Raw genomic sequence first — 27,996 nt, 5'->3', positions numbered from 1 at the left:
ATGGAGTAGAAATAAGTGATGTATTGGCAGCTTTATCTGAGGCGAGAAGTCCTAGAACACCTACAAAAATGTTAGGATTCAGAGGAAGAAATATTTTTCTACCTCACCCAATCCTGCTGCATTAACGAGGCTGAAGTTGGCTGCTTATTCGCCAGCTTCTTATTCGCGTTTTTCGTTCCACCTTAAGTGCTGCTGCTGTGATGTTATGCCGCCTTTCGCCTGTAGATGGCTCTCTATAGTCATTTTTAAAAATACTAGTCCGAGTTGATTACTGCACATATCCTCAGTAAAGGGGAATATGTAAGTAATGATTATCCAAATTGCATTTTTGTATGAAACACATTTCAGAAAATCGAAAACCAATTTTCAAAACTCACAATAACACAAACTGGCATGTTAGACAACAAGTAAATAAGACAAAGGCAAAACGTGAATTCTCAAAGTCTCAAAATCTTGCATTTTGCAAGAAATGTTATTATAGCAGTTTAAAATGGGACATTTAGAGCATGGCATATGAGAATATATGGTTAACGGAGGATGAGCAAAGGGTGATGACACTTTCTGCTTATTGCTATGACCCTCCCTCCTGATTATAAAATCGTCTCATAATTCTGCCACTGAGGTGTGAGACACAATGTAACAAATTATGAAAATCATGAAGCATAAGAAAATTTACTGTACCATTTTTTTAATATGACCCTCTGAACATGGCATGTGAGGATTTATAGTCAACAAAATAGCACCCCTTCTGCTGAATTACTTTTTCCCTCCTTCCTCGTTACCAAAACATCTTAGTATTCTGACACTAAGGTAAGAGAGACAAAATCACTCATCACGAACATTTGTAATTACAAAACTTCACTGTTGCATTTCTGCGTTGTGACATTCTGAACATGGCATGTTAAAGTATATAGAAAACCTAGATCAGAACAGGTTAAATGTAATTCATAGTGATTTATATTTTTTTAATTCTTTCTAAATGAAAAAATATGTTTTTCAGTGATTATGACACTTCAGTATTACATAAAATATGCTTCAATGCCAAAATAAATAATAATGGAAAAAATACCCACAGTGGACATTCATAGTTGTGATTATAGGAATGTTATATATCAGGTGGGTAGCTGTGTCAGCATGCGTAGGCTGCATAGGAAAAAGTAAAGGATTATTCCATGCTGAAAAGAGAAGAAAGGAAACATAACGTGTTGGCTGTGGAGCCTTCTTCAGGTGTGAGAAAGACAGGGCTGTAAGCAAAGATAATTTCCTTTATCTTTGCTTACTGCAGTTTAAAGACTTTAGGAAGTTTTACGGCTAACAGCTCCACATCAACTTCCTTTTATAACTAACCTCATCAGATCCCTCAACTCCCAACTCTTCCAATTTCTCACTTCAGAGAAGGATAAAAAACTCAATCATCCTCTACAGAGAAAAACCATCAACACCCCTACCACCTCCACCAATCCTAACCTAATCCTTGTTTTTACTATACCCTCTGACCTTTCCCTTTCACCCCTTTACATCCTCAGCTAACTTATTTTAAAATTACAATAGACTGTATAGTATGTATGTTTAAAATTAAGGTAAATATGTCAAAATATCAAAATCCAACTGCACAGTGCTATCGTAACAATGCTTGTCAAGTTATCAAACAAACCTGCATTGTATTTTTAAAATATTTCAGCAGAGGATTCAACTGGAGTATAAATGAAGTTTCGACGATAATTTTTTCTGGGGAGTTGCAATGTTGGGCATTATTGGACATTTCCCGGTGACCCTGACACGTGTTTAACACTCGCATTTCCTGCATATATTACAATGGTTATGGTTTCGCTGAGAAATCCAATTGACTTAAGACAACGTTTATACTGCAGAAGAATCCCATCCCTGGGTGGACTCGAACCACCAACCTTTCAGTTAAAAGCCAAATGCGCTAACCGATTGCGCCAAGTTTTTGGTTAAAAAAAAAGCTCTCTTACCGTTTATTTTGCCAGACGGTAATATTTATTCTGCACTGATAACCAAGAATTGAATTTCATTTTTCGCAAGCTGTGTGAATTTAATCAAAAACAAGTTTTCCAGAAAGGAAATGAACACATGCATTTAACGAAATCAAGCCCTTTGTGATTGCCCGAAATGATACGTTCTGTACTACAAGATAGGAAGAAAGACACGGCTGGGATTTGAATCCCGGTTCTTTTGTTTAACAGAGAAGCGCTTTAACCAACTAGGCTACGGTGACAGGACAACCATCCCCTTTTACAGCCGCTTGGACACACCGCTCTGAGACATCTGCGTTCAGTAAGCGCTGAACCTGCGCTCAGAACAAATTGCCTCTTTTACATAGCAGACCCGACACTGAGAAACGAAGAGAACTGGCTTTTATCTGGCATTTTCATGCCCAATGCGTTTGATATCTCCCAAGGGCGACAGAGTTCTTTTGCGACACTAGCTTTGATAAAAAAACGAGAAATCGTGCAAGGGAAAAATGTATTTTTTTCATAAAACGTGCACCACGAAATGTTGTGTTGAGAAGAAATGATTTAACATGATACGTGACCTAATTTATCGGAGCAATTGCTCAACCAGCAAGGTCTGGAGAGGTTGGAGAGTCTGGTGGATGTGATAATTATACGGTGTTGTGAAAGAAAACAGTATTTCTTTGAATTCTCAGTCAATCGGAATTTCAGTGCGAAACATAAACCCCTTGTCTGATTTAAAGAGATTATATTTTAAAACTCATAAAAAATCAGAAAACACGTTTCTCACTTTGAAATTTTAGACGGAGCGGTGCATTACTAGTAGCGGCGCTGAGCACACTATGGGGAAATTCAGGGTATGTGAAATCCCAGCGGTTTAATAAACAACGCGTCTGATTTCGGATCATAGGATTGTAGGTTCGACTTCTACCTGGCTTGTGTAAATTTTATTCAAGCTCCTCAGTAATAGATGTATATTATGTAATGAACCGCACCTGAAAGCAAACGTTGGGTCTGTTTCCTTTGTTTTCCAGCATGAAATAGCAAATCGTTACAAAAAGCACCTGCTAATGTCCAATAGCGGTTTTTTTTTTCAAATTACATTTTCAGGCTTCAGACACTTTTTAATAAAACAAAAGTGTCCGGAAACTCATTAACTTTCAGGTTTGCTTGAACCTGTATTAAAAAAAGTTATCTGAAACTTCCGGGATTCCATTATCTGATGTAGCTGTCTCTAAAGTTGGACGTGATGTTAAGCAGATGTGAACTGTGCCTTTTCTCTTAAAAAAATACAAAGTTCTTTTTTTCCCCTTCACTCCAATGCTGGAGACTGTAAGCCTCTGTGAGCTCCACACTGCGTGTCCTGTACTGCTCTATGTACTAATCTATGTGGTGTACAGATAGAACTCAACTGCATGGTGTGAATTCCGTGTTCAGGACCAGCAGAACCTGAAAAAGTAACAGCTGACCTCGACGTGATTTGAACACGCAGCCTTCTGATCTGGAGTCAGACGCGCTACCGTTGGGCCACGAAGTCACGGCTGTCTGTGCCTTTGAATTCCCCAAAGGAGACAAATCAGCTTCACAAAAAAAAAATCTCATGTGAAGTGCGCAGCTCTTCCGAAGAGAGTCTCTTCTTACCACATTTTATTCTTCCTGCGCAGCTCTTGTGCAGGTGTTGTTCTCAATTACAGATCCAGGAACACTGATTGTTTTTTCTATTTTTTTAAATTAAGTACCCCATGGTGCAACGGTAGCACGTCTGACTCTAAATCCCCAAGTTCATTTTCAAAGTATATCGGAGTCAACTGATACTGATCAGGTTCTGCTGCTACTGAACCCGCAGTCTTCACCTTAAAGTTCAATTCCCCAAGCCTTTTGACCTTATATGTCCATCCCTTCTCGTCAAAACTCGTATTTTCACAGGGTACCCTTCAGAAATCGCAGTATAGAATGAAAAAACTCCAGTAGATCTCGGCCGCTGTTTGTGATTTTCCTTTTAAAATAAATGAATCTCTGGAAATTTTACGGAGTGTATCACTTTCACTGAGACCGAGAAGTGTTAAGCTGTACATGCGTCTTTGTGGCTCAGTTGTTAACCAAAAGGGTGGTGGTTTGAGCCCTTCCAGGGACGCTACGAGCCTTTTAACGTACACACCCTCCTCACTTCATTTCTCCACGGCCGGTCTTGTATCGCTAACAAATACAGAGCCCGTAGGAGGCAGTAAGCTCGCATATATATAGCTCACTGTGTATATAATGAAGAAGCAGAAGTTAGTTTCTCATCTGCGCGTTACAGAGCCTTACGCAACTCGTAGTGTACCAACAGCTAGGGTTTGATCCCTGCACGGGCTATTAGTTGAAAGGCCATTGTAAATGACGTAGATAGATAGATACTTTATTGATCCCGTGAGGGAAATTAATAAAGCTTATCCAGCTGGCTTTTATGTTTCACACTAAATTGCGATCTTGAAACCAAAATGAAATTGAAATTTGTACTGTATGTTTTTTTTTAATTACAAAGCAAACAGAGTATTCCCTTAATTCAAAGATCAGATATTGGCCAAAACAAGACAATCAGACGTGGGCTGACTTTGGAACAGGAGCCTCTGCTTCGTCGTTTATTGAGCTTTTGATCAATGACTGAGAGAAAAAGATTCGCTATTTTTACTCTTTGATTAAAGTACACAAAAAGCACCTTCCTTCGAGCCGGAACCGAACCAGCGACCTAAGGATTCCCTGCTGACTCCACTACAGTCCTCTGCGCTACCAACTGAGCTATCAAAGGGTTGTCAAATGCTCCTTGGCACATATGTAGTGAAATGTTCCGGGTGATTTAAATCCCAGTTCGACATCAAGTTTCCAACTCGTTTCCTTAGTCTTGTTTACCTTGAATTTAAGCCACGAACCAGGATTCTACTGTATAAACTTCCGGGGATATTACAAAATGTTTGATGGGGCATCAATCATTCCAGGCGGAAATTGACTCTTTTTTTTTCTCGATGGATCATATTAAACATGTCATTAGTATCGAGAGGAGGATCACCATGAGACACAAAACAAACAGTTTCTTTCTGTCTTTATTAGAAAGTAGCGTTTGTGCTACATTAATAATATTTTCGTGGAAATATAGAAGTTGTAAATTTTTAAATTTATATTTGAATCGAAATGTGGTTTTGAGTCAAATATTAGCGTGTTCATGTAATTAGTTTGTGTTTGTCATTACTATATATATATTGCCATGTTACTAGAATTTGTAACTAAAGTTTACTAGTTGTGTTTTTTTTATGATGATTAGCCATTTGTTGATTACAATTTAAAAGGTATGGGTTTAATAGTCGTATATTCTACATCTTTTGCCCACTGGGATGTGCCAGTTTTATTTGAACAAAGCTAGATACACATTTTCTAATGCAGCCTTCATTACAAGACAGTTTATTTCTCGAAAGCGTGATATGTAAAAAAGAGAAAAACGAAAATATATGGATGACAATATTTCAAAGATGAAGATATTACTTTTGAGAAATTGTCATTTTATGTATCAAGACGCTTTTCAACCACTGGTTTTAGACCTTTGCTATGCTTCCTGAATCATTTTCAGTGTTATAAACTGGGTGTGGAGGTAGCGATCACTTTGAAGAGCAGTTGACAGGCTGGAGCTGTTCAGACTACTCGTTATTTCTCAAATGCTTCCATCTTTTTTCTTTCACGCTAGGACGCGAGTGTGTACATGTGTTTGGTTTTCATTTCACTGATTCTCATTGAAGATTTGGGAATTAACGACGAAAGAATCAGTTGCCTTGGAAAGCAGAAGCTTTGGTTCACAACGATCTTGAAGACACGCCCATGTAGTGCAGCGTGTGATATTTGTACTATAAAAGACCAAGTGCTCAAAGTGACGTCTGCGTTTACCGTTTAGACTTTTCATCTCGGGCGCACTTTTAGAAAGCAAAGATAGAGCAGTTGTGTTGAATCACGCTACAGCAGCTGTCAGCAGAGTGGCGCAGCGGAAGCGTGCTGGGCCCATAACCCAGAGGTCGATGGATCGAAACCATCCTCTGCTATACACACCGTCAGTTTAATGAAGTGAATTAGAACTGATTTTTTTCTCTCGTGTGTGTGCAAACTTCACACTTACTGTATTCGTTAATCTTTACCAATAGCAGATGCCCAAATGTATCTTTGGTTGTTCTGAGATCCTTGATAGTTTCCTCAAATCCTTCCAATGAACATCCATATCAAAGCACAGTGTACGAAGTTAATTTATTATATTTATTACTATATTTATTATACACGTGTAAATTAATTACTTTTTCGCAGTAATTAATTTATTGTATTTATTACTATATTTATTATACACGTGTAAATTAATTACTGCGAAAATAATTTACTTCGTACACTGTGCAGAGTGCCGTATACTCCTAGTTGCGGCACACACGATACATACTGTAAAAAGCCTCAGGCACTGTGTTAGATGTGTTTTCGACGTTATATATGCGTTTATTAATGTCGTCGATTTTACGGTTGCAATTCGACGTTGATTATACGTCGAGGCGACGTATATATACGTATAGCCGTATTTTCGCCGTGAATATACGTATATTCGACGAATCAATGCCCACAGCTTGGCATACAAGGGTTTTGCTGAGGGGGTCTTGCCACCTGCCTGAAAAAAAACAGTAAAATGTTTGAGTGCCTATAGAGTTTCTATTTTTATTTTCTTGACAAAAGTTGATACCATTTCCTGGACACCCCGTCCCCCATCAGTGCGCGGTGCCCGGGGAAAAATCTTTAGGGGGGCGTCTGAAATTCTGAGGGGGGGTGATATTTCGGTTGAAACGGAGCTGTATGGTGCAGCTACCCAAATGAAATCTCGCAGCTATGCCATGATAGAAGATTACGACTAGCAATCTGGTATTTGCGATGAAGTTCAGTTTCACATTTTTCGTCACTCTCACGGTTTGTATTGCCTGGAGCGAAAAGTACCATAAGCGTTCATTTTTGCAGCTACATGGACGTTCTGAATCGTTAAGAAAAAAATGTTGTAAAACCAACAGAAAGCACAGACTGCTATAACTAGTCCTAGTTATATAACGATTTTAAGTATAATGATAAACTACTGCAAGGAATCGGTCCACCTGAGCAAACAGGATCGTAATGTTGACACTCAATAACGACACTGATATGTGCAGTTCCTGGACGGATAGCCCTCCTGCCCATCAAACAGACTGAGTGACTATTCGTGTCATTTAGTGTTGTCTGACCATTGACAAAGTACAACTATTTTTTTAGGGTGCAAATTAAGTTAGGTAAATCTTTTTGCCCAAAACTGAAGGGGCAACATTTCTCCCTCCCCCCGTGATGCCAGGCCTGTCCCCATCCTATTCCATAATGTCATTATATATAATACCATACAACAGTGACCGATCCTTACTAACTGTATGCGTTATAATTGCACATCAGCTCATAGCAGGGGGCACATAGCCGCGATGTATTATCAATGTTAAATTCCAACCATAATATCGACAGCATTAAAAAACGCATACGTTGAGAAAATATCGAACCCAGCATATTTTCCGGTTATATACCACAATGCATTGCTAGTATTCGTTGGTCACCATTTTGGACACGTTTTTCAAACGTAGAAGTATATCCGCAAATATCTCAGCAATCCTCTTTTGACGAGTAAGTATGAACAATAATAATACTATCTGAATACATACAGATCTTTCTTAATATTATTTTGATTAAAATAGTACGTGAATAAGCAGAAAATGGCACATAAAAATAGTGTGAATGGGGAAGATGACACAAAATCGTTTTGCCATTTCTCTATTCTTATTCTATGTTGTACTTTCAAACTTTGGGTACTCTTTGATTAGGACAGACTTTATTGCTCAACTGCTATGATGCAAGCCAAATTTTATACATTTATTTCAGCTTTGAGCTTAGTAAACCGTTCATTTTTTAGATTATACTAAAGAAGATATTAATCATCATTTATTTGGGAAGTAATATTATATAATTTTCTCCTAGCTGCGGTGCTGAAGTCCCACCCTACATCAACGGAAAAAGAAATAAAGGAGCACGCAATGTGTTACGTGAAGAATGTATATGCAAGGCAGGGGGCCAGGAGATCTGGACACTGAAAATAATAGGTTTTTGGTTCTAACTGTTAGGACAATTAGACAGGGTTTGCAAATAGTGGACAAAAATCGTCTTAACTTCCATTGTAATATTTTTTTTTCTTGGAAATATAGAAGTTGTACATTTTAAAATGTATATTTGAATCAAAATGTGGTTTTGAGTTAGTGTGTTAATGTAATTAGTTTTGTGTTTGTCATTACTATACTGTATATTGCCATGTTGCCAGAATTTGTAGCTGAAGTTTAAGACTAGTTGTGTTTTTTATGATTATTGCCCATATGTTGATTGTTGATTGATTGTATACAATGTATAATTTGAAATACATATGTTTCAGGTGTGAATGTGTATTTTCAGAATAAATTTCTAAACCTAATCATTGGCTTGGTTTACTTGTTTCTACACCTATAAAACCTATCTTTGATGTATAATAGACCTCTAACCATATACGTATAATAGACCTCTAATGTTATCCGTATAATAGACCTCTAACCATATACATATAATAGACCTCTAACCATATACGTATAATAGACGTCTAAAGTTATCCGTATAATAGACCTCTAACCATATACGTATAATAGACCTCTAAAGTTATACGTATAATAGACCTCTAACCATATACATATAATAGTCCTCTAAAGTTATCCGGAACTCCAACCATATAATGTACAGTCCTCTAAATTTATCCGTATAATAGAACTCCAACCATTTATGTATAATGAACGTCTTAACATAGACGTATAATTGACGTATAACTTTAGACGTATATTAGAATTTCATTCTAGACGAATTGTAGACCACATTTAGACGTCTAAGGTATGCGTTTAATAGACGTATATTATACGTCTTTTGCCCACTGTGTTGGTTCACAACGATCTTGAAGACACGGCCATGTAGAGCACAGTGTGATATTTGTACTATAAAAGACCAAGTGCTCAAAGTGACGTCTGCGTTTACCTTTGAAACTTGCTTCAAAGTAAATCAAGACGTATGTCTGTCTCGCTGTGTGTGCTCTTATCTGTCCATCTCTCTCTCCTCTTCTCTCACTCTGTGCAGTCTGTGCAGAGTATCTGAAGGGGATGCAACACCACTTGGCAAAGAAGAAAAATTCTCAGAGGCAGAATAAAAAATCATTATTCTCTTCTCAGTCAGATTCACAGCTCAGACTCACACTCAGACAGAAGCTCAATGCTGTACTGCTCTCTATCCTCACAATCCAGAACCAGAAGATATTCAGACAATCAGTGCTGCTACATGAACAATATCAGACAGAACAGCCTGGACTCAAGTCACATTTCCCCCTTTTCCCCTTTCTCCCAGCCCTCTTAGAGACATAAAAGAGCTCCTGATTCTCCTCTCTGTGAACTGGGCTCAGGGGTCACTGATCTGGCAGCTGTGGGCTCTGTTCCAGGGCAGAAGCAAGAAACTTCAATAAACCCTTTCCAGGACTTCCAGCCCTTCAGTATTACTTTCTTTAATGTATATCAGCCTCCAAACATGTTTTTTAAGTGTTTTATAACACAAGTGAGTGTGGAATTATTTTTGTATTTATGTAATAAACACCAGTATTGACACTCTGATCAGTATATTGATTATTAGTAGCCAAAGGCCGATGGTCGTGACTAAAATAGTGACCAGTTGACCAGTCTGTAGCTCTGAGCAGTGGGACTCAGATCACACAGAAGAAGATCTGTCTGTGTGTGATTCCACACCAGCCCTGGGATTCAGCTGCTCTCACAAGTGTCTCACAGACAGTCTTATAAATGTACAATTAGGTGAAGTCTAGTTACAATTATAAAGTTAAGTGAAATCATCAGACTACCTATAGAAGTGAGAGCTTGGTGGAAATAAAACCAGTATACACCTCCAGGATCTGGAGTCTGATCCTCCTGGCTCTTTTACTCTGAAGATTCGTGTAAAACCTTTAAAAGCGCTTATTTCAGGGACTCGTGCTCGTTCTCTACTGCTCCACACGGGTACGCTTTGTAACGCATTAATCTGTGAAGTAAACTATTTTTTTTCTGTTTAATGATTTTCATTCCTCGGTTTGTCGCTCTCCTTCTCCAACTGTTATAAATCGCCTCTCTTCACAGCCCGGTTTAGTTTTTTGGAGATGTTATATTTGTCTGAAAACCAGGAGTCTCCTCCAGCAGAGATGCACTATTTTTTAAAACTTTTTTTATTAAACGTATAGAATTTACAAATTTAACTACAACCAGAAGATTAAGAAACATGTACAAGAGAAAAAAACACAACAGAAAAAAAACATATAACCACCAGAGGTAATGAAGTAAATTATGTGATCAAATTGTATTTTTACATATATCATGTTTTCCTTGCTTTATTATTTCTCAGTTATTTATAGAATTTAAATAGTGTTTCAACATGCATGCGTTTCCTGTATAAAATAAAAATCAGCACTCACTTTTTTACAAAACAAAAAAAAACGCTTTTCTTTTTGCAACATTTCGAGTACCTCTGGCATTCATGAAAAAGACACACAAAAGCAGCAGAGACGCGCTCTGCTCTGTCAGAATAAGCGCTGTGATGTCACAGACACCAGCCAGAGCACCGGGATCAGAGAGAGAAAGAGCGCGGGAGGCGCACGGAGCGCACGGAGAAGAACCGTAGAAAAATCGATTAACTTCACCGATTGGTGAGTACTGATTCTTTTCTTGACCCTGTTTAAGTATCTAGAGAACAGTTAATAAAGACTGTATCGACCAATTACCATAGTGCGTTTAGGGTTAATAATGTTCAATCCGAAATTAAACAATGATTATTCATATTATTATTTAGGTAACTGTATCCTAGAGCTAGAAAATGATATTTCAAGTTCATAAATGTATGTAACAGTTTAAATGCATTTTTCCAGTGTTTATAAATCATAAGAATGGTAACCACGGCGACAGGCGCCTCGTCACTGCACGCGTCTAAGTGTCTCGCATTTGTCACAGAGAGCGGTGTGACGTCACGAGCAACGAGCAGCAACTAATACTAATATCAGTGTCTTCATGTTAATATTACTGAGATTACAACTGGTAGTTTTAATGCTAGTGTTCATGTGAGTATTAATGACAGTGGCACTACTGATTGTTTTAGTTTTAATGTTCATATTCATGTTAATATTAATTATAATTATAGTGTTACTGTTGTAGTATTAGTAGTATTTATATTTGTGTTATAGTGTATCTGTAGGTAAGTGAGTTTGTAGTATCTGTGCGTGTGTGGGTGCGTGTCTGGAAGTGTGTGGTGTCTGTGTGTGTGGGCTGTGTGTCTGTGAGTGTGTAGGTATGTGTCTGTGAGCTTGTTGTGTCTGTTAGTGTGTGAGCGTGTGGGGTCTCTGAGTGTTTGGTGTCTATAAGTGTGTGTCTATGAGTATGCATAGTGTCTATTTGTTTCTGTGAATGCATGCCTGAGAATGTGTGTATGGTTTGTGTCCGTGAGTGTGTGGTGTTTGTCAGTGTGTAGTTTTATATTTGTAAGTGTATGTGTGGGCATGTCTGTCAGTGTGTGTAGTGTCTATGTGAGTATTAATGATGATAGCATTACTGATAGTTTTAGTTTTAATGCTAGTATTTATGTAATATTAGTGATACTTATAGTGTTAGTGTCAGAGTATTAACACTCATCATCATCATGTTAGTTTTCATGACAGTATTACTGTTATTATAAGTATTATTAGTCTAGTAGTAGTTTTTGTCAGTGTTAGTAACAATGATAGTGTAAGTTTTGGTGATTGTGTTACTGTTGTAATATTAGCAGTATCTGCATTAGTGTTAGTTATAGTGTGTCTGTACCTAAGAGTGTATGTAGGTGTCTATGTGCGTATATAGTGTCTATTTGTGTATCTGTGAGTCTGTGAGTGTATATATGTGAGTGTGTGAGTGTCTTATTGTGTGTATAAATGTGTGATGTGTCTGTGAGTGTAAATGTGTGTGAGAGTGTAGGTGTACAGTATATCTGTCAGTGTGTGTGAATGTGTGTGTAGGTGGGCTTGGGTTCCACTGATGTGTCTGACAGAAGTGACCCATCAACAGGTGTTGAGTTCCAGAGCCGCTTGCAAATAAAAACACTTTCTAGAGTCCAGGCCAACTTCCAGAGAGCTGTAACTTCTCTGTTTTTATCAGTATTAGTAATAATGACAGAAGTAATTCCCACGCAAATGATTATTAACCGAGACAGACATCAGAAAATATCGCCTTTGCAATGATGTCACTCCTCTTCTTCATGAATTTTCTTTAATGACAGGACATTTCTCTGTCTGAGTGCCTGCTGCAAATAGTGTGACTAGCCATTTCTCTCCAATATTTTCTAGTTCAGTTATTTATCGCATATGAAATATTATTCTCATTAAGAATATTTTACCTGCAAAGTCACAGTGAAATTACTACGGCGAATGAATGTTTTATGGGTGGAAAACGTTCAAAAGACTTAATGCTCCAGGGAAAATTTGAACACACAACCTCATTATAACTCCACTGTGCACAGCTACATGCATACCACACACTGACCAACTGTGCCACTGGACCTCTGTAAGGCAGGCTCCTACACCGATTGTAAAACTGGCACAAACGTAGGGCGAAACACGGGGTTTTGGCTGTGGATACATCTCCACATGGGTGAAAGGGACAGTAAAATAGTAAGGTAAATAAAAGATACTGAAATATACAGTATGTGCTCACTGTAATGTAGGAAGAGGTGGTCAACAAGCAAAACAGCTTTGTGGATAATGTGAAGTGACATTGTTTTGTGTCAATTAGCCCACGAATTGTGCTTCATGTGCCTTAAGCTGTGCAATTTGTATGGTTGTTGAATGAGATTGGTTTCTTCACAAGCCCGGTCAATTGCCAGAGGAGAGCTTGCCTACACACACCTTCATGAAGACTCTTTTTAAGATGATTACACCTTTCATTGTCAAGTCGCCTCCTTTGCATACAATAGTAGCACCAACACTAAGAGAAAGGATGAGAAATGGCATTTATGAAATGATTGCAGTGTTTGTTTGACTGAGGATCCTTGTGTGCTGAACTGGCCTCTGGAGAAGTGTAGTGCAGTAAAGGAGAAGATTTGTGTCACTCAAGGCTGTAACGGAACAGAACAATACAATTACAATAGTTTTATGAGAGTAAATAATACTGGTGCATCACAGTTCTTATAATGGTGAAAACAGGAGCAACTTCTCTACAGTTTTGACTGAAGTATTTAAACTGCAAGAAATAATATCACTATGCAATTAATTAATGCAATTGAGCTCCTCTAAATGTTCTAGTCTGATGAAACAATGTATAGAATTAGGTGACAATATCAGAATTCATTCAAATACACAAGATTAATTTTCAGCAGCAAAAATACGCTCGAAAATATTTTACAAGAAAGAAACCTTACATTCACCTAAATCAACATTCACCCTACGTTAGCAGAGAACAGTAGGACAGTTAGTTAGTGTCACTGGACACTCTGTCACAGAGGCTGATCTCTTCAGACTTCAATGAGTCTTCCAACTTGTCGTAGCTGTTGAAGAAGCACCTGTTGAATCTCAACCGATATTTCCTGAGAAATCGTTCAGCGAGCGATTCCTCCCTCTGGACTCTGCACTGAGCTGAAAGCTGCGCGAATTCCTCACTGTATGTCCTGTACTGTTACATGCGCTCTTGTGTAGATTATTTACTTGGAGAAATGTGACAAGAACACATCGAACTTTTTCCATATGTGAAGGAAAATGGTAAAGAGCCTGAAAACTTTGAACATTTAAGTTTGCGTGCTTTATATACTGTATATTCTTTACTATACTGAAGAAAGATGTGAAGATGGGGGTTTGAATTTAATCCTTTCTGTATGAGGTTTAGACTTCTAAGTCACAAGCTGGGGTTTATGGCAGGAAAGGGGGTTAACTGATAAGGATTGCAGATGCAAGCTAGGAACCCCCCTGGGTGTAATCTTAAACTGACCATTTGTCCAGAACATCGTAAACTGGCCAAATACCATGAACCCCCCTCTTTACCATCAGACCGAGTGACGTCAGAAACGGAGAAGAAGACACTATATAACCCAAAAGTTTGTAACAGTACGGGGAACAATACTTCGGTTTTGTTGTTTCTTGCGGGAAACAAGACTTCGGCTTTATTGTTCCTTGCATGCAATAAACTCATCTGTTTTACTTCATCTCGGGATCAAGAACCTTATTTCTTCTGTTACAACAATACTTTACTTTACATACTTGGGGTGGAGCAGTGGCTCTGTGGCTAAGGATCTGCGCCTGTGGTTGGAATCCTACTCCACTGGGCTTCTGAGCAAGGCCCTTAACCCCAACTGCTCCAGGGCAATGTAATGTTTCATAGCCATTCAGGAACGCCGAATATGTAAGAAACCCAGCTCAGGGACGCCAAATATGTAACGTTGCCATAGCCAAAATGTAATGTAGTGGCTCTCTGAAGGCACCAGTTATGTAGGGTTTGGGCATTTACTGAGACAATTATTAATTGTAGCAGTAAATCACAAAGTTGATTCTTTTGATGGCTTTAGAGTCCAACCATGCGACCTAACTCAAACAACTCATACACAGAGGTACTAATACACGAGGATACATTTATTAATACATAGAATATGCATATAAACCTAACAGATCTTATCGAGAGGGTTATCAGAATACAAAAGGTATATATTCAGTCAGTTACAAAGAGTTACATATATCAAGAGGACATACGTTCAGTATATCATTCATTAAGACCGTTTCGTAAAGTGAACTTGGTTACAACTTCTACATTAGATACTCAAAACAAGTACATAACTCTTAGGAATTAAATTGATATCAACTGGTTGGGATAACAATTGAATTCTCGAGCTGTAATGCATTGAAGTTGAATACTCATCCAATCTCTGGGGATTCAGATCTCCTGCGGGCACAAAGAAACAGTTGCAGGCTGTTGCTGTCCAATCCGCGCTCTCTGGCTCGGTGCCAGGCTGTGCTGTGCGGCTTGTGACGGTGCGCTGCTGATGCTCACTGACCGGCTAGTTAGTGTTGGCTTTAACTAGCAAAGTTTGTGCACAGGAGAAAAGATGACTGTGGGTCCCAGCAAGTCAGGAAGAGGACCGGTTCGTTCCTGATGAAGAGCTAGTTCTGAATAGTGATTCAGCTGTCCACAGTTCCGACCTGTTCACGAGGCCTGCTGCTGGTTACTCTCTGGCAACCTCCACTCTAGACTCTTAGAACAAAGGAAAGTTCTGGCACTTGGACACACTGGCCGTTCCGTGGTTGTCCGGGCTGAGTCTCAGGATGGTCAGGAGGCGCGCTGCGAGAATGTCCTACCCTTGGGAGCCTTCTGCTCCTGGGCCGTCCTGCCCTGGAATTCTCCTTTGAATTGTCCACTGAATCTCACTGAATCTTCCCTTCTGAATCTCTCAGGCTCTCTGTGTTGCCTGTTTTTACCTGGAGGAACTTCAGCTCGTTGATTGGCTGAAAGTTCCATGGGCATCAGAGTCCCACGTGGGTTACTCGGCCCTACCAGTCCCTGATTGGTTGATCAAGGTGATATATGAGTCACTTACTCCTGACACTTAGGAATGCAGTCCAGATGTCCATCTGGCACTCCCTAGACGGATAGGTGCCAATGGATGACCATTGATCATGATAGCCAGGCTTAGCTAAGTGCATCCCCCTTTGGGAGCTGTCCTTATCAAAGGAACCCTAATTCAGCCTGCATGAATAGTTTCTCTGTGGCTGCACCACAGAGATGAACAAAGAAATGAGGCCTCATTTGGGAAGGCTCAGAACACTTAATTCTTTCTTATTAATAAGCCTCGCCTCTACAGCACCATTCAATGGCAGATCCTGTGCTCTGACCCCAGGCTCTCTCCTTATCTGTGTGTCTCATGGAGAGCAAGCTGGGGTATGCAAAATGATCATTCCTAATGCAATAAATTGTAAAGGGTTAATAAAGTGATGTTATTATTATTATTCCTTACAGCAGAGCAAACAAATTGTTACAAAAAACACCAGCTAATGTCCACCAGCGGAATTAACATTAATATACTGTAAAGTGCTGTTACTTGGGAGTGTTAATCTACAGATAAATTAAACAAATGGCATTTATAGCTCTAAAGAGGTTGACATAGACGTCTGTAACAGATCTTTTCAGTTCATTGCTGTTCCTCTGACTTGGTGAGCCTTTGGAATTTTAAAAGCGTTTTGCTTGCCTCTCATGTGGTCTGTGTACCAGTCCATTAAGAGCCGCACTATCACTGTGTTGTGTGTGGTCCTACAGAACTACACAGCTATCTACTGGAGTCGTCTTCTGTCCATTGCAGTTGAGAACAGATTTAATACGGAGCTGCGCAGAAATTTCTGCGGCAAATATCGCTGCAGAACTAGCCCGTGCACAACAACGAAGAGAAAAAGAAATACCACAGGGTCGCCCATAAGAGGGAAAAATAGAAATCAATTGTTCAAACAATTACAACACTCGTCCTCTTACAGTGGTCTCATGTTATTTTTCTTGCCATAAGAACAGTGGGATTGTTCAACTGTATTGTTCCCCAAATGGTTGAATAATAATAATAATAATGATAATAATAGTGGTGGTAGCTGATCGTTCTTGTCCGTGGCCGAGTGACCTGTGTGAATACAGTATGTTGATTTATTCTCCTCAAGGCATCGCTTTAGCAATTCAAAGAGCATGGGTTTTAACCCATTCAGTGCTTATTTCAACTAACGCCATGTTCCTTTTTCTAGGTCTTCAAATAGTTTACAATGTAGAGGTATCTTTAGTAATAAGAAAAAAGCTGCACCTCGGAGATCCATCTCACAAAAGCAGATTTCTTAAAGTGCACTTATGAGCTGTAGAACCTGAAGGAGTTCTCTCTCCTGGATATTAAACATGCAGATAATGAAATCAGTGATTTATGATTTCTGCAACCTTCCAATAAATACATCTAAGACATGTAACAAACCCATTGTGCAGCTCCAGTGGCACAGTTGGTCAGTACATTATACTTACAGTGCCTTGCGAAAGTATTCGGCCCCCTTGAACTTTTCAACCTTTTGCCACATTTCAGGCTTCAAACATAAAGATATAAATTTTTTATTTTATGTGAAGAATCACCAACAAGTGGGACACAATTGTGAAGTGGAACGAAATCTATTGGATTTTTGAAACTTTTTTAACTAATAAAAAAATGAAAAGTGGGGCGTGCAAAATTATTCGGCCCCTTTACTTTCAGTGCAGCAAACTCACTCCAGAAGTTCAGCGAGGATCTCTGAATGATCCAATGTTGTCCTAAATGACTGATGGTGATAAATAGAATCCACCTGTGTGTAATCAAGTCTCTGTATAAATGCACCTGCTCTGTGATAGTCTCAAGGTTCTGTTGAAAGCGCAGAGAGCATCATGAAGACCAAGGAACACACCAGGCAGGTCCGTAATACTGTTGTGGAGAAGTTTAAAGCCGGATTTGGATACAAAAAGATTTCCCAAGCTTCAAACATCCCAAGGAGCACTGTGCAAGCGATCATCTTGAAATGGAAGGAGTATCAGACCACTGCAAATCTACCAAGACCTGGCCGTCCCTCTAAACTTTCAGCTCAGACAAGGAGAAGACTGATCAGAGATGCAGCCAAGAGGCCCATGATCACTCTGGATGAACTGCAGAGAACTACAGCTGAGGTGGGAGAGTCTGTCCATAGGACAACAATCAGTCTTACACTGCACAAATCTGAAGAGTGGCAAGAAGAAAGCCATTTCTCAAAGATATCCATAAAAAGTCTCGTCTAAAGTTTGCCACAAGCCACCTGGGAGACACCCCAAACATGTAGAAGAAGGTGCTCTGGTCAGATGAAACCAAAATCGAACTTTTTGGCCACAATGCAAAACGATATGTTTGGCGTAAAAGCAACACAGCTCATCACCCTCAAAACACCATCCCCACTGTCAAACATGGTGGTGGCAGCATCATGGTTTGGGCCTGCTTTTCTTCAGCAGGGACAGGGAAGATGGTTAAAATTGAGGGGAAGATGGATGCAGCCAAATACAGGACCATTCTGGATGAAAACCTGTTGGAGTCTGCAAAAGACCTGAAACTGGGATGGAGATGTATCTTCCAACAAGACAATGATCCCAAACATACAGCAAAATCTACAAAGGAATGGTTCACAAATAAACGTATCCAGGTGTTTGAATGGCCAAGTCAAAGTCCAGACCTGAATCCAATCGAGAATCTGTGGAAAGAGCTGAAAACTGCTGTTCACAAACGCTCTCCATCCAACCTCACTGAGCTCGAGCTGTTTTGCAAGGAAGAATGGGCAAGAATTTCAGTCTCTCGATGTGCAAAACTGATAGAGACATACCCCAAGCGACTTGCAGCTGTAATCGCAGCAAAAGGTGGCTCTACAAAGTATTAACGCAAGGGGGCCGAATAATTTTGCACGCCCCACTTTTCATTTTTTTATTAGTTAAAAAAGTTTCAAAAATCCAATAGATTTCGTTCCACTTCACAATTGTGTCCCACTTGTTGGTGATTCTTCACATAAAATAAAAAATTTATATCTTTATGTTTGAAGCCTGAAATGTGGCAAAAGGTTGAAAAGTTCAAGGGGGCCGAATACTTTCGCAAGGCACTGTATATAGCAGTACGTAGTGGAGTCATGCTGAGGTTGTGAATTCAAGCCTGCGGTGGTTTTGCCTGTGATTTCAGCTGCAGAAACTTTCTGTTGGATTTAGTTTGGTTCTTCTGTTACTTTTTCCGCTCGATGGAGCTTTATTAATGCAGGCACACCTGCTTCCTCGGCATTTTATTTTATCGCTGCTCACAAACCAACACACTGCAGACACCTCTGATACTGTCACTGCTTGTGGGCCATGTGTTCCTGCTGTCAGCCTGCTATACCATGCTCATGCGTGTCTAGAAACATTACTGCTCTAGTACAAGAGCGAAAGACTAAACGAAATCGCACCCACTTTGAAAAAATCACGTTTGACAAACCATAGGATGACAAGAATGGGATTCTTTGGTTGTTTGAGTACATAAATCAAAGACACTGCGTTCAGCATATTCACATCAGGCACTCGGACAGAGATAAACCCAGAGAAAATCTTCTCACATTTTAATCTGTAACTGCAGGATTCAACAAATTGTTAATTATCTCAACTTCACTTACAATTTTTAAACAATTTACAAAGCCCACAGTGGATGACATTTGGTTCCGGCACACATCAGTTGCTTGGAATATCATTGTAATATTTAATTTGCTTTCCCGTCACACCACTTTTATTAATAATGAAGTTTATCAATACATGTTTGTTTAAAACATGTCATTTATTATTGATACAGTTTCATTCTGTCTTTATTAGGAGCTGTATCACAGCTAATGCATGTAAAGCCTTAAGTATGTGATAGTGAGAGTTCAGTTATCCCAGGGAGTGAAGAGAACTGAAATTTAGTAAATACATATTTCAATAGTGTAATCTTCAAAGTGTTCTGTCACTTCAAAAGCAAATTACAGGAGCAGGGATTGAACCCACATAGACATTTGCTTATTGGGTTTAAGATCAACACCTTAACCACTCAGCCATCCTGAAAAACGGTTTCAGCTCTGTGTTACATTGCTCATTGAATATATTTGTTCATTGAATATATTAATTTAATATATTTGTTATATTTTTGAATGGAATGGGACTGTACACTGGTGGTTCCCAGGGGAAAACAGGGTTATTGAGCCATTGGGTATTCTGAGAATAAATTGGGTGGGTGAATATAACCGTGTGGTAAAGTAAAACAGTCTTCTTAGATGAAGCGCTACAGATGCAGCTCCTGAAAGTGTATAAGACTTACATTTATAGTACTGCTGACACAAATGGAGCCTCTACATCAGACCGAAATAGCGATGTGTTCGCTTAGTTGTGCGTAGGATCTCCTCATGAATCTGTCTCATTCATCAGTGGAAATAGAAGCCGTCACTGTAAACTCGGACGTGATGTTCCGCAGATGTACAGTGTGCCTTTCCTCTTGTTGTATTCAAGAGTACTCACTGTGTGAGCTCCTCACTGCGTTTCCTTTTCTTTTCCTGTGATTATCTACGTGGAGTGTGGTGACAAAATAGTCTTGAACATTTTCGGTTTGTGAAAGGAAACACTAAAGAAAATACAAGTGATTAACTTTTAAAATATCGACAGTACAGCTAGAAGAGTGGAAGATAAAATACGATTTATAATTAAATTCACAATACACTTAAGGAAAACACAAACGCCCAAACAGGGACTTGAACCCTGGACACTCAGATTAAAAGTCTGATGCTCTACCGACTGAGCTATCCGGGCTCTGTACAGTGAATGATACTGCTGTGATCCTCGCAAGTCACATGTCTCTTCTTGTGCCGAAGCGCAGTCATACAGTACCTGACCCGTCTGGAATGTCTACTGACAGACTTTATCCAGAAGCGACGGCACCACTCCCAGTAGAATGAGTGAGAAATACAGCATAACATGGGGAGGTAAGGGGCTCCCACAATTCATCTTTCCTCACATTACTGATTTTTTCAATAGCATTTTGACCTTTTATCACATTCAGATTTTTTCGCATTTAATAAGATCTTTTAATCAAAAACATTAAGAAAGAAAACAAATGGAACATTTTTTGGAACAACAATTAAAAAACTTTCAATGCCTTGGTTCTATAAGTGTGCACACTTTTTTGTTAAAAATTAAAAAACATTTTGTTAAAATTCAATAAAAAGTCTATCAGCAGCAAGAAATTATTCTGAAAGTAAGATTTTTTTATATCATAAACTGTAAGACACGAAGAGAGTTTACAGGTCGTATCCTTCGCTTTGTCTTTTAAATTAAGCGTTCGGGATTCAAACCTGTGTTCGGACTGTTGTGTTTCTTGAATTTCTTGTAATCATCAAATGTCGTTGTTTGGTCCATCAGTTTTTTTCTCGGTTGTACAATGGAATTCGCGCAGCTTTCAGCTCAGTGTGGAGTCCAGAGGGAGGACTCGCTCACTGAATGATCTCTCAAGAAATCCCGGGTGAGATTCAAAAGGTGTCTTCTTCAACAGCCACGACACATCTGAAGACTAATAAAATTAGTTTAAATCATTTGGTAGTTAACAGAACAAAATGCTTTAGAGGTACATTTAAAACAGCAGAGCAACACCGTAGCACTTCGAGTGTGCCTGAGTTTAAATGTGTGTGAACTTGGCTCTCTATGAACATGAGCAAAGAGTTCACATTCAACAGAAGATTGCAATGTGAGCACAGAAATATAAAGCACCTGGAGATGCTGGGACCTCATACATGCAAAGCATGCGCTCTACCACTGAGGTATATCCCCAAAAGACTTATTAACGGAACTGAGATGTGCTGATGCTCTCTGAACACAATCCACCACTAACGAAGGATGCCTGCAGTTTCCCACTTTTGTGTTTCCTCTACTACAGAGTAAATTCATAGGAATGAAGAAATAAGGAAGGAAAAATAACCGCATCGAAGCTTCCAGAGATTGGTTAAAATGAATCTGTTATTTTTATATCCAGACACACGGGCGACGATGATTGATTTATCGACGGGGAGTGCTTTTTTACCTCCTCACTCGACTACCTTGATTAAACTACGCATAGAACAACAGCAGTACAGATGATTTTCATGGACCGACTTGTTTTGTACAACTCGAGTGATAAAGTCCTGTCTGCAAATATTGTAGAAGAACGAAAAAGGGTGAAACAACGCTCCAACCACAGGAATGGTAACAGGAAGGATCATGTTATTTAATATGTCCTTTGGAGATGCCTTGTCAACGCACACAGGCATTAGAGCTGGACAAATAATTGATAGTGGTGTTTGTAAACAATCATGAAACATGTTATTTCTAAACCAGGAAGAAAGGAGCAGACTAAAACTTTAAGAGACAGAAACAACACCTTATCACAGCTAACATTAATTACAATGACATCACAATAAAAGAGCGGAGCCTTGAGTGAATCAAATTAGTTTTCATTGGACGTCTGTCTCTTCATAACTTTGTAGGTGAGAGGGAGGATTGCGGAAATGTGCCGGTGTTTCTCAGAAGTGCATTGGTGGTATAGGTGCCTTCTAAATAATCGAGTCGGGTTTGAATCCCGGTAAGTGCATCCCCAAATCTTTTCAAGAAAATCTGTGATCCGGTAACATATCTTTTCAAACTAGCATTCAAGGTAGGATACGTGTTCTTAAATACCAAAAAACTCTATAAGGAAAAAGCAGATCTCTGTACACAAGACGGCAGTGCGATCTTAGAATTCCTGTGTTGTTGACGGATTCAGACTCCTTCTCAGAGGTTTTTGCAGCTGAGGAAGAGCACCCTGAAAAATACCAAACACAACCAGCGAGCATGTTGGTTGCTCTTGCTCTTAATGCAAGAGCTGTTTTTTTAATAATTATTAACCAAAAACAGCAGCACAGGTAATTTAATTAATTATATAATTGCTTACACTTATATAGCGCTTTAGGTCGCATTTGTGATTATGTCACTTCTCTGCTTCAGCAAGGTCAATAAAAGACTCTGAAAGTATTAAAGCAAAACTGAACTCAAAATCATATTAGGAATTCTGAGCGATATATCCATACAGGTAATCCAAAAAGAATGTTGAAATATTTGAATATCATTTCTCTATATATTTCGCTGCTTTTTACCAGGAGTAAAACTATCGGATTGAAGGAATGCTAACCGCTGGGTTAAAATGTATAGTTGTTATTTGGAGAAATCTGTAAACTCGTGATCTTATATGTTTTGAAAGACAGCACAGGAAAAAACAACAGTGCTGATTATTTTCCGGAGACGGAGCACTGATGACCTATCCGAGCTGATTGATAAAGCCCACCCAGTGGATACTCTAGCAGAACGTCAAAGAACATTCACCTCTGTATCCAAAGAAACCACAGGAACAACATCAGGAAGCACAATCAATTCCCCTTTTAATTTTTTCCTGTAAGGTATGCTATGTGAATTCATGAAGTTAATCCTCTGATCTCTTTTGAGCACGAACAAAGTATTTCTGATGGAGCGCTATGTTCAAAGATAAGCTATTACCCCTGCCAATGATTCGGCGTGAAGAATTAAGAGTTAAGAGTTTCACAGACAAAAGCAGCTCACCACCACCGCCACCGCCAATATTAAATGTACTTGCCGGTACACTATCATGTGTACTGCCTCAAAAGTGAACCGGCAGATGTTCCCTACATAAAGCTGAACGTGCCAAAGAGAATTTCTGTTGAGAAAACAAAATATTTTTTCTGCCTTGATGTTAAGCCTGTCTTTTAGAAAGTCTATCTCTAAACACCTCCTGCAGCCTCCTGCAGCCTAACAAAAAGCGCTTTTACTGATCGTATTGCAGGTCTTAAAACACTAACATTTGGCAGCGGTGGGATTCGAACCCACGCCCCCAGAGAGACTGGAGCCTAAATCCAGCGCCTTAGACCGCTCGGCCACGCTACCTTCCTCCATGTCCATCTTACTCACATTGCTGGCTTGGAAAATGCCGGGGGCTTCAGCTCTTGTCGTCGGATCTAATGATATCATGACATGTGGAAGTGACTGCACCTTCATCTTCCGAGATGCTTTCAATAGCACAAACGTTACTTTCACCGGCACAAACATAGCAATAACGAAGGAGGTGGGATTCATCCTTTGTGCTGTTTGCAGGGGTGCAACTCTACATTGATCTACTGACTTGAAGAGCAAAAATCAAAATCCTCTGCTATTACTGTTGCTTTTTTCATAGTTTCTTCAAATCCTTCATTTGAACGTCAATTTTGAAGGATATTGATGATAATACCACATAAATTGTGGTTTTCTTGTGATCGCCAATTTTATTCAAATACCAGCCTTTTTTACAGTTCCTTGCGTGTTTCACAAGGTGTAATAGCCCCCCTCGCATCCTCAGCTAAAATATTTTAAAATTACAATATATTATACAGCAGGCATGTTGTATTTATATTACAATTAAACATTTATATTAAAATTAAAGTAAATATACCAGAATACACACAGTGCTAACCCAATAATTCTTGTCAGGTTCTCCAACAAATCTGCGTTGTTATTTTAACATGATTCAGCTGAGGGTGCAACAGAAGTATAAGTGAATTTTCCCGCCAGCCATTCAAAGACCAATTCCGAATACTTTTAAAAAATCTGCCTGCATGTTTGATTATTGTCATTTAATTTTGAAAAATTTCAATATTGATCATACCTAAAGAAAATAATTATCTCCAACCAAAAAGTGATAAAGATGCGAGTCGCTCTTGAATCAGAGCTGAGTGATACGGGCTTCTGTTCTGATATGGTTGTATGAGAAACAGGAGGAATCGCCAATCTCCTGTAGAATATGAATTGAATCAGGAGTGAGACATTTTGTATACTAATGCATATGTCAATGTCTGACCTACATCGTAAAACTAAATTAAAATCTAACATTAAGTTGTCAGAGTCATTTATTTATATACAAACAATTGACAGACCAAGTAATAATTCTACATTAGTTCAGGTGTGTAAACTTGAACTAACAAACCTATTAATAATTCTACATTAACGTGTCCTACACTGATCAGACTAATTGAAATGGTCTGATTCAGAGCCTGTGCAGTTCGTGCTAATTTCAACAAGGACAGTTCTGATCCCTCATCACCGAACTGAGCACAAGTTCAGCTGTTCTCCAGTTTTGTTACGCATGGTTTTTCATTGCAATTGAGTTCAGAGCTGGAGCTGATCTCCAGACAGTACAGTGTTTTGGGTAAGTTGTCGAAATTCGCATGAGGCTGCAGACAACTTACCCAAAGTGTTTTCTATAGCTTTCAGGTGGAGTTCATTTATATAAAAGAACATAAGTGGTATAAACGCAACAAGCCAGATGGCAGTCCAACTTATAATGTTCTGACGCGAGGCCTGACGCGTTATTCATTACGCCACTGACCCTCCAATTGTAGTACTAAAAAAAACACGTTTTCTACATTTATATCTGTTCACTCTAAAAACTAAAAAAGACAAAGGGTTTGTGTGTCGCGCTAAAATTCCGCTTCATTTCGAATGCAAATAAAAACCGTTTTGTTCCAAGAAATCATAAATTTGTCACATCCTTCATACTATACTTCTCTCTTGTATTAGTAAAGCATTTTGATTTAAACTGAACAATATATGAAAGGTTTCATCTATACACTTACACATAATAAGTATACGAATAAATACTCAGAAGAAGCCGCAGCTCAGGTATTAGAGAGATTTAAAATCGGATCGGAGGATTTAGAGTCCAGACTGCAAACCAACAGCTGACACAGGTCTTTTATAGAACCGTTTTGATTTCCTCTGCTTTGTCCCTGTGATGTCATTGTCCTGCTCGCAGCCGAGCCCGACACACGTCTGTTTTTTGTCGCTGGGCGCACACCCTGCGGTCCATGCGGGTCCTAATACCCCAGTACAATGACGGGGACACTAAACTGTAAACAGGTGCCGTCCTTCGGCTGAGACGTAAAACTGAGGTCCTGACTCTCTGATCATTCAGGAGAATGGTGGTGGGGGAGGGGAGTCCCCATTACCTGTAAAGCGCATTGAGTGGAGTATCCAGAACAGCGCTATATAAGTGTACGCAATAATGATGATGATGATGATTATTATTATTATTATTATTTTATTGTAATGTAAAATGCAATAAAAAGTAAAAAAATAGATTAATGTAAAAACTGATAAAGCTAATGCTTTTTTCAGGGCTATAGACGCAGAGCACCATCCAGCAGCTGTAGACGATGTTCGGGGAAGAGCTAATTCTGTTTTTAGCACAGGGAGTGAGAATGAGCTCAGTCCAGCTCCCAGCAGAATCCATCCTGGTTTGGTTACAGTGCGCCTGAGGCTCTTTGGATCGCAATGTAAAAAAAACCAATTGCTCACATCGTGTGACTTCCACGACAGGAAGGAAAGATATCACTTAAAAAAATCAGAACTGAAGATTTGGATCCTGGGCCTCAATTTGATCAAATTATTAAAATAATAATTATCAAAATATCAGATTGTGTTTCTGCAACATTTCGTGCACAGTACGCCATTTTAATCTAAAACAGTCACAACGAGGGCTTTACACGCAGTCTGGGGTATTTTCCCGTTTTATATTTTTGCCACTTTATATCGAACCTGTTATACTCCCAGAAGTGCACAGTAGCTTGTACTTAATAAAAATGTACAATTCACCACTGGTATAAACAGATGTGTGCCGTGTTTGCCTTTGTAAGCATTTGTTTAAAAAATAAGTTCACAATACGATAAAAACACAGAAAGCACAAACTTTATAATACAACGATACAAAATCAATACCAAATCATTATGCCAATTAAGTACCTATCCTTTGAAAACAGAGAACACCTTTATATCTACAAAAAACTTGACATTTGTATGTATTTTTGAATTACAAAGCAGACAGAGTAGTCCCTTAATTCAAAGATCAGATCTTGGCCAAAACAAGACAATCAGACGTGGGCTGAATTCGGAACAGGAACCTCTACTTCGTCGTTTATTGAGCTTTTGATCAATGTCTGAATGAAACAGATTCGCTTTTTTAACTCTTTGATTAAAGTACACAAAAAGCACCTTCCTTCGAACCAGCGACCTAAGGACTCCCTGCTGATTCCACTACACTCCCCCGCTCGACCAACTGAACTATCAGGAGCTGCTCTCTGGCACATACTGCCCAATGTAGTGAAATGTTCCGGGTGATTAAAATCCCACTTCGACATCAAGTTTCCAACTCGTTTCCTTAGTCTTGTTTACCTTGAATTTAAGCCACGAACCAGGACTCTACTGTATAAACTTCCAGGGATATTACAAAATGTTTGACGGGGCATCAATCATTCCAGGCGGAAATGGACTCCTTTTTTTTCTCGAGGGATAATATTAAACATTTCATTAGTATCGAGAGGAGGATCACCATGAGACACAAAACAAACAGTTTCTTTCTGTCTTTATTAGAAAGTAGCGTTTGTGCTACATTAATAATTATTACATTAATTAATAATTAATAATTATTAATATTCGTGGAAATAAAGAAGTTGTAAATTTTTAAATTTATATTTGAATCGAAATGTGGTTTTGAGTTAAATATTAGCGTGTTCATGTAATTAGTTTGTAATTAGTTTGTGTTTGTCATTACTATATATATATATTGCCATGTTACTAGAATTTGTAACTAGAATTTGTAACTGTAGTTTACTAGTTGTGTTTTTTATGATGGTTAGACATTTGTTGATTACAATATTGTATATAATGTATAATTCGAACTACATATTTTTCAGGTGTGAATAATTGTATATTTTAAGAATACATTTCTAAAATAAATCATTGGCTTTATTTACTAGTTTATTTACTAGTTTCTACACCTATAAAAATCTTTCTTTTATGTATAATAGACCTTTAACTATATATGTATAATAGTCTTCTACATTTATCCGTATAATAGAACTCCAACCATTTATGTATAATAAACATATAATCATATAATCATAGATGTCTAATTGACGTATAACGATAAACGTATATTAGAATTTCATTCTAGACCAGTTACGGAGCACATTTACACGTCTGGTATGCGTTTAATAGTCATATATTCTACATCTTTTGCCCACTGGGATGTGCCGATTTTAACTTGGGAAACCAAGATACACATTTTCTAATGAAGCCTTAATTAAAAGACAGTTTGTTTCTCGAAAGCGTGTTATGTAAAAAAAGAGAAAAACGAAAATATATGGATGGTAATCTTTCAAAGCTGAAGATTTTACTTTTGAAAAATTGACATTTTATGTATGCAGATGCATTCGCTGGTTTTAGAACTTTGCTGTACTTCCTGAATCATTTTCAGTTTTATAAAG

The 27,996-nt window shown here is 38.7% G+C and overlaps 1 protein-coding gene and 4 non-coding genes across 5 annotated transcripts in view; 1 reads left to right on the top strand and 4 right to left on the bottom strand.

Annotated features, from left to right (window-relative positions):
* Positions 1 to 27,996, top strand: part of LOC138242535 (scavenger receptor cysteine-rich type 1 protein M130-like) — a 358,811-nt gene that overhangs the window by 165,791 nt on the left and 165,024 nt on the right. The window lies entirely within an intron of this gene.
* Positions 3,442 to 3,513, bottom strand: trnaw-cca (transfer RNA tryptophan (anticodon CCA)). The gene has a single exon. It is a non-coding gene; the product is annotated as a tRNA-Trp (tRNA).
* trnay-gua (transfer RNA tyrosine (anticodon GUA)) lies at positions 4,677 to 4,764 on the bottom strand. Its single transcript is given in 2 exon segments — positions 4,677 to 4,712; positions 4,728 to 4,764. It is a non-coding gene; the product is annotated as a tRNA-Tyr (tRNA).
* Positions 20,362 to 20,434, bottom strand: trnak-uuu (transfer RNA lysine (anticodon UUU)). Its single transcript has one exon. It is a non-coding gene; the product is annotated as a tRNA-Lys (tRNA).
* Positions 23,506 to 23,587, bottom strand: trnal-uag (transfer RNA leucine (anticodon UAG)). The gene has a single exon. It is a non-coding gene; the product is annotated as a tRNA-Leu (tRNA).

Source organism: Lepisosteus oculatus, chromosome 14 (assembly GCF_040954835.1).
Source record: "Lepisosteus oculatus isolate fLepOcu1 chromosome 14, fLepOcu1.hap2, whole genome shotgun sequence".
Classification (NCBI taxonomy): Eukaryota; Metazoa; Chordata; class Actinopteri; order Semionotiformes; family Lepisosteidae; genus Lepisosteus; species Lepisosteus oculatus.
The sequence above is the reverse complement of the archived record's forward strand: the minus strand, read 5'-3'. Positions and strand labels throughout refer to the sequence as shown.